The following is an 8749-nucleotide window of genomic DNA, read 5'->3' on the forward strand; positions in this document are numbered from 1 at the left end:
ATTACTGACATACTGACATATACATAACGACGTCATAATATAATAATAATTTTATTCAAACGTGCGTGTAATTTAAAATCAAATATTAAAATTTTATTAAAAGTAAAAAATGTCCTGAGACTTTGGAGCGGAGGTATATATATATCTAAGCGATACGTATATACCAAAATTTTTATCTAATCTTTGTGAAATATTCTATACATCAAAAATATAACTTCTAATTTAACTTCACCCTTTATATCTATATACTCCTCTTGTTTCAAGTATCGACAAAAAGTATTAGAACCTTCGATTCCAGTTATCCCACTCCCACGTCTCTCGAGTCCCGTGAGAGTTTCGCGAAAAGAATAGCGAGTGTCGTTGAGTCGTTCATTTTTAGATAACAGTTTCATACTAAAATTACGACTGGTTCGATCGACCGTGTCGTATCGAGTGTTCACCGTCGGCTGCCTCCCGCAGCAGTCCTGCGAGAGCCCCACCCCAGGGGTGTACACACGTTCCTACGCCTATGTACTTCACCCTGGATACATATATGTACGCGCGAAATCTGCACCGGTTACATATATGTACCCCGTACACATAAGTGTACTCACATCGGGCATACATAAGGGTTGATAGTGCTCCGGCGAGCAAGCCACCCTTATATGCAGGGCGTGGCCAAAGTCCACCAATCAGAGGGCGGGGAATCCCCGAAAGACCAAATCGAACGAAGTAAAAATTTCAGCGGTCGCGTCAAACGCCGACGCCAAAGGGGATGAGCGCGGTTCATCCGGGCTTTACATTTTCGTTACTTATCCTTGCGTTCGCGATCTTCCAGTATCCGTGTATCTTTCCTCTTGGTTCGTTTCCTTACAAGTTTCATAGCCTATTCTAATGTGTATTAATTATTGTTAACAATTGATCGATGGTCGATTAAGAGCATAATGAAGCTTGAAACATGGGGCGATTGAGAAAATAAGGTACATAAATTGGAATTAATTGCACTGTATAGAGTAATTACGATAGTTATAGGCAACGGTAATTATTATTAGAGCTATGATTTCTGATAACAGCGTTTATTATACTGTCAGTATTATTTACATTTTATTATCGATATCGCTAGTAACTGATAGTTATGACGTATGATTTTACGGCTACTGTGTTTGTTAATTATTCCTAGAAATTCTTAGATATATTTGGAGAGAACATGATAAGTGGAAAATACGTGTCAAAATTATAACGTGGTTATGATGTGACAAAACTTCTTTTCGATGATTAACAAAATCGCAAGAGTGTTCAAACTATAATATAAATTATCGAAGTAACATCTGCAATTTATTGTCATTCCTCGTTCATCAAATACTCATAACCCGTTCCATTTTTCTACCACGACCTCAAAAACCAAAGGTGCCACACGATACCTCATCATCCATCAAAACACTCTACCATCTGTACGGATAAATGACATATTCCATTGCATTCCAATGCACGCCACGGAACTGAAAAACTACCCTCGATATACACGACGTAGGTAACTTGAAAGAGAAAGAAGGATATATCGTTAGCGGTAAGAAAGAAGAAAGAGAGAGAGAGAGAGAGAGAGTGAGAGAGAGAGGGAAAGAGAGAGAGAAGAGGTAGAGTAGCAGGGTCTGCGTTTAATAGCCGTAGTGTTACCTCGGAGGCCTTTTGCCATTAAGAATCCCGCAAGACCGTCCTCGCGGGCCTTCTCCGCCTTCCAGGCCGCGTTACCCCTTTCCGCAATTCCGACATATTACACGGTGCCCCGGCGGAGCGGATGTAATACGTGTTCGTAGCCGACTATAACTATACATTGCCTGTAGGTAGACCTCGGTACCACTAAAATCATTAGAAACACGTGCGCCATGCAGCGCGCAGAATCCTCGTCCCTTGCCATTAGAATGCTTAGACGGTGTTGTATCCGGAGATCAATATCAAAACAACGCCGCATGACCGCCCACTCTCACGGAAAATCCACCGGGGAGAGAGTCGACATGCTTCCTTGGAAACTCGTCTCCCGCACGATATCCGATATTTTGTGTTTCGTGTTGCGATACGATGCATCATTTCCTGGGAGACTGACTTTTTTTCTTTGATTGGAAAAGTTTTATTTTTATATATTTTTATTAAATCGAGGATAGTTATTGGACTAGGAAATTCAATTATTGGGTTTTTTGTGAGAATAGTTTCGTAGAAGTGGAGTTCGAGGATTGTTCATTCCGTATTTATTTTTGGTATGTTCGAATGATTGCGATGTCTATGGAAAAGCTATATTCTAGTGGAATTTAATTCTGAGTATTTATATATTTATTTGTTTTAACTTTAAAAAAAGAAAGAAAGAATTGATCTCCATGTAACTAAATTCTTCGACATTTTTGAGAAAGGTTCGTCGACCCCGTGAAAACTATATCGAGCATTGCTAAAACGAGAAGCAGTGTCTCGCTCAAAGACGTCGAAATGCTGTCATAAATGAGGAACGACATCCACCATCTTTAGCCTACGCGAACTCTTGGTTCGCGGTGGCGACCCGCGTAACGACTGACCTCTTCGCGGGAAACTTTTTCGCATACGCATGGTTTCACCCTCCTAGAGCAAACCGCGCGTTCACCTCAAAGGGGACAGAGTTCTCTGCTTCTCTAGTCTCGTTAATCGTGTCTGCACGCAGTCTGTATACGCGTAGTTCGCCAGAGACTAGCTGTTGTCCCGCTCGAAGATTAAACGAAGATAAAACCGACACGCACTTATCGTATCTAATAAATTAGTTTTTAATAAATCTAATAAACTAGTTTTTCTAATAGTTACCTTTGATCGTTTTCGTCAAAATTAAGAAAATATGATTTTCTTTATGGCTGTAGAAAAATTGCATAGTATCTTCAATGTTTCTTTTTAAACTTATATATACTTTATTATAGATCAGATATTTTCTATTGGTTTTGCATCAAGGAATTAGGATGAATAATCTAATATTGTAACATATGTTGTTTTTAGACTTCTATTCGGTATAGACATGGCTTCAATATCTAGAATCACCTTTTTCTTGCAAAATCCATTCTTTCCCAAAGTAGATGAAACTATTGTTTCATGAATATTAGACATAGTTTTTGATAGAGTTCAAAGGTTTTCGAAATGTCTAACCTTGCATTAGAATTATCCAGCTTTGGCATAAGCGCAAACATTAGAATGTTATTTAAATTATTTAACCATATACTTCGAAACAAAGGCAAATATTAAATTTACATTGAATTTCTCTAACTTTCCACTTTTATTAAATATTTCACACCTCTCCGAATCACTAGTTTTTCATATACGTATCTTTACAGCTTACTTATCTGCCTTTACTCGTTCTCATTAAATTATTGAAAACCACGACAAAGGGAGAGGAGGGAGATGACGAAGAAGTTGAATGAGAACATGAAACGATGTCGAAAGAGGAGGCAGAGATAGGAGGAAGAAGGTCAGATAAGAAGAAGAAGAAGAAGGTCGACGTACTTTCCTCGTCGCGCTGCTTAAAATTCATAAGGCGCTCTGTTTACTTACTAAAGATACGCGACCCACCGCCTCCTTTCCACAGTCGTGCCACCCTGGAACGTCGCCGCGATGAGAGCCCGTGCTTTATCGCGGAAAATAAAATTATTGGTTGCACTTTTCTCGCGCTGACGGCTCGGCTCTTTTTATCCTCGACACGTGGCTTGACGGCAACGACGAATCGACACGACACGGCACGACACGACACGACACGACACGGGTGTGCACACACTCGAAACCAGCCCGAGAGTTTTCTGCGGGCCGCGCGTTTTAAAAAGCGCCCCGCGGCTGTCGCCGACACGCTCGCCCGCCGAGAGCCTGCTCAAAGAGGCCGTTTGATATGCTGATATCGCGCAGTTTACCTTCGCAATCTCCATAACGTGCCGTTTCTTAGCCGCGGTTAGAAATGTAAATTCGAGAACGATCTCTCTCTCTCTCTTAGACCAGCCGGGCCTATTGCCCGTGAGTCGCTTGTTTTTAAATTCCCTCGATCACGAACTGCCAATGATTAACTCGTTTACGGAATGCTATACGCGACGCCGACTTTTCGATTAGCTTCGTGGAAGTTTTTTCTAGAGAAACTTCACTTTCGTTTCTTCTTATTTTTCTAATGTTTATATCTTATATTTCACCTTTTCGTATTCTTCTTTTTTTCGCTTAGCTATTTTTTATCTTCTTTGGACACAGTACAGGATAGATGTGTTTATTTATTAGTGTTTGCGTACCGGCTACATTCAATTATCTTAAATTAGGTAGCGGCAAATTTTATTTGAGATAAAGAAACAAGATAGTAGTTTGATATAACGAATTATTGAAATTAGGTACATTATTATTTTCATTTTAGGAATAACGTAGTACAAGTGCCAATTATGTACTTGTATGAATACAGATAATGTGCATCCATGTGTGTGTGTGTGTGTATACAAATACATATATAACATATGTATACATACGTATTCATGTAGAAATTTCCATTGAAATTTTAAATGTCCAATAAAAAGAAAATGCGAACAATATTAATAAAAAAGAAATATGAAGCACGAAAAACATCTCGAGTAACCAGCATCCAATCAACATACATGTAGAACCAATCGACCAGAATCCAACCTACAACTTTAATCGCGACATGCGCCGGGATCTTTGTTAAATCATTCCCATTTCCCAATAAAACACGTTCGTCGTCGATTCGATAATAGGTAATCCTCGCCGGGTATCTGAGCTCCCTTACCACGATTTTAATATCAACCCCTGCCTCTCTGGAAACGAATTTCCCGACAACGGAGATAAAATTCAGCGACGGTGGAACGGGGGTCAATTAACGTGGCGGCAAAAAGGTGACCGACACCGGGTTGACGAAAGTGAAAACTCGCTGACACGATTTTCTCCGATTATCCGTGGCTCTACTTACATTTCTTAACAATGTATCTATACCTTTCACCTATGTGTTCATGGACACTAACATATTCAACATATATATACACATGTACACTGTATACACGCTTAAAACATTGAAAGCAAACTGTACGTGTATTTCACAACCGCCCCCGCGTTATAATCTCGTTGCTCGGGGCGACGTTGAATAAAGTACCCGCGGTGTGACGGTATAACGTGAGGCACCAACTATTAACTCATTAGTCGAAGTTCTTCGTATTATCGCATTCTCTTTGAGGCCGGCTCGGTATTCTCGCATTCGCGGATGGCTGGGGGCCGAGCGCGGGCCGAACATCGTGGCCGAGGGGTGGAAACAGCGGGATGGAAATAGGACGCGACGCTAACAGAGAAACGAGAAGAGAAAGGAAGACACAGAGGGAGGGAGCAAGGGTACGGCAGGAAGGAACGAAGATGACGATGACGAGGGACACGAAAGCGATGTGGATAGGAGGGGAGGATCGGGAGGACCCGGAGAACGTTGGCAGAAATGGTGACGATGTCGACGCAGGGGTGGGTGGTTGGTTGGGCGAGAGAAAAGAGGTGGATGTGGGTGGTAAGGGTTGAGGCGAGAGAGCACGCAAGGGATGATAGGGCAAGGAGGAAAAGGACAGGGGCCAGGAGGCGGGTGTGGAACGATGGTAGAGGTAAGAGGCAGAGAGACCCGCTGGTAGTGTAGTGCTCGCAGAAAGGGTGGCTGGTAGCAGCTCGGGGGTGGTTGCACGCCCGGCATTGTTTCGAACAGGCGTGTACACGTACATACATCTATTTGGCACATAGATAAAGCATCTTAGAGACCGCCGTAGAAGGGAACCTAGTACGATGGGAAGAGAGAAGCCTGAGGACGAGGCACACAGGAGGAGGTTGAGGTGAACTGGAGAAGAAACTGGAGTACGGGCTGCTGCCTAGTACGATGGAAGAGAGGGTGGGAGAGGGTTAGAGAGCGAGACAGAAGAAGAGAACGGCAGAGAGAAGCAGCAGCAGCAGCACCACCAGTACCAGCCAGCCATCTTGCCACAAACTTGACTCGACCAATCAGCGTCGAGGCTGTGGTCACCGTTGTACCCTAGCTCCCTTCCTCCCTCGTATCTCTCTGTTCCTATGTTCTCTATGGTTCCTCAGCTCTGCTTCTCTCACCCTCTCGTCGCATGAGTCGACCTCTCTCTCTTATGGTCCGTAGTAACCCGGCAGCAGCACCTGCCAGCCAACCCTTTAATTCTAATCAATTTACTCTTGCGCGAGCCTCAACCCCTCGTGTATCCTCCTGAGCACGACTGAACCTCAACCGCGCGCTACCTCTCTTCCCGTATCACCCCCGCGACGTCCCACGTCGAGCTTCCATCCTCCCTTGTAGTTTCCACCTCATCCTCCTGCACCGACTTATTCGCGATCCCTCTCGAACGAACCCCTACTACATCTGATAACGGAACTACGTTCGGCCGCACGGAACTCCTGCTAACCGGCTAAATAATTAGCGCGGGGAGATTAATTGCCGGGAGTTAAGTCGCGAGGCTGCCACGGTAACGACCCTCTTGTGACCGTGCTTGACGGTCGGTTGCTGATAATCCGCTGTAGATCCGAACCGGTGGATTGACCACGGTATGGAAATTGGGATCAAAGGATCAAGCGGAAAAATTGCTTTCTGCGATGAGTAAAAGCTGGATTGCTCGTATTTTATTCGATGGAACGGTTGTTAATTCTATGAAAGGATCATTTTAGAGTGTTTGAATGTTAGCAGGTTTTGGGAACGTGAAAGGTTAAAAAAGAATATAATATCTACGTGATGTTAAGAACTACATAACCTTCGTAACGGTTTTAACCTTTTTTTATATGTTTCACAACCTGTTGCCTTATTCACGTGACACGAATAATAATTCAGATCTAACATGACGAGCGTAATAAATTACGGTGAACATATAACATAATTAATATTATACACAAAACGCTTTATTCGTAATCGGTACAATTAATATTACAACGTAAACAAAATTCTCTTAAATCGTCATACACTTCAACAAATCCAATGTTTCCCAACCCCTAAACCATCTACCACAAACTACCAAATCACGCTGCTACCTATCAAGATCTATATCAAGATCTGAAATATAGCTTAAGATCATCAAGCAACAAGTTAACATTTCATATCTATCTCTCCGCAACAAACTCTCGTAACGAGAAACAATTCCATCGTGTCTCTTTCTTATTCGTTGCGATCTTGTTCGATCGAATCGAGTACCACTAGACACACTTCCCCCGGAAAGTCGAAAGCGCGGTAATATAAGTTTGAAAGAGTGTTCCTAGTGGTGGGAGGAGGATTAAGGAGATGAAAAACAATTTGATCGGCCTCGATTCAACGACGACGGTCAAAGTTTACTCTTGCACCGGTCCAAGGACTCCGGAGGCAGGACTTGCATAATTTACTTAATGGCTCGTAGACTAACGATGGAAGCTGCTGTTTAAGTGTTCATCGTGAACGTTCGCCTCTGCAACTTGCCAGTTTCTCCTTCCTGCAGTGAAACCGCCATTGGACAAAAATTTATCTTAGTTACTTCGGCCCCGGTTTCTTTCGATGAATTATCGCTGCTGCGCGCGAAGTCGATTCTAAAGACGCTTTCGTTTTCACTTAAGACGCTCTATACTCTTTTTTTCTTGCGAACCGTTCAACCCTAAAGAGCAACTTGTGGCCACCGCGAAATTAGAAGAATTAATGTGAGGATTTAACTACTTAATGATCACAGCAACGTTCATTTCATGATGTTTATAGTTATGTAAATGTTAAAAATGAAATGTTATTACGGAATCATTTTTAGTTTCATTTTAGTTTCATAAATTTGAAAGTGAAACATAGACATTATCGTTTTAAATTTATTTGAAGCTATATCGAATCACGTAGAAATTAGGACATTTATCATTATTTAATTCAAGTATAATTAAAAAATGATAAAAGGTATAAGTGTATAGAAAATCTGAATATCATTTTCTTCGAGCATTTTAAAATACTTTCTGCGACTGAATTAGAAATGAGAAGTATGTAATTCTCTTCTTCTGACTTTGATAAATACTTGCCTCAAGTGGTTAATTATACGATGCCTTGAATCGAGTGTCTCATTTAATATTTATAAATATATCCTGCGTAAATACAACTAACAATGTGAAATAAGAAATAATTATCTTTTCCTACTTTCGATAAATTCGTCTCTGAATAATTTAAATACAAATATGATACATTTAAAGAAGCAATTATTAAGTATAAATCAAATTTCATATACCCCAACAAAATAGTTTCTATATGCCTAAAATCATCGTTAAAGTTCCAAGATTCGATCCTCAATGGTTAATAACGGTTGAGCATATTGCGTGACGTTGTATCAGCGATAAAATCGTCTGAAATAAATCGCGAACGTCGTTCTGATTACAGATCGTCCGTGGGATTGGCAGAGAGTAAGCGTGGCTTAACGACAGATCCGATCTACACGAGTGGAACAATCGGTCCTCTCCTCGATCGGTTCTTCTTCTCCTTTTTATGCGGACGTATTTCGATGTCTGATCGAGTACAGGGATTCTGGGCCGACGCGATGGGGAGAGAAATAGACGGGGAGGTCGATTTATTTATGTCGGTGATTGCGAGCCAGGGAGGCAAGGGCTTCCTTTGCATTAATACTAAGAGCCAACTGGAGGGTGGCTTCTGTGCCTGTCGTCCTGATAGGACGATATGTCGTGATCGACGGTAAAAATTGTTCTTTGTACAAATTCTCCTGTCAGCCTTTACCTTAAATCGAACCGGGGCGAGGGTTTCCTT

Source organism: Bombus vancouverensis, chromosome 5 (genome assembly GCF_051014615.1).
Source record: "Bombus vancouverensis nearcticus chromosome 5, iyBomVanc1_principal, whole genome shotgun sequence".
Classification (NCBI taxonomy): domain Eukaryota; kingdom Metazoa; phylum Arthropoda; class Insecta; order Hymenoptera; family Apidae; genus Bombus; species Bombus vancouverensis.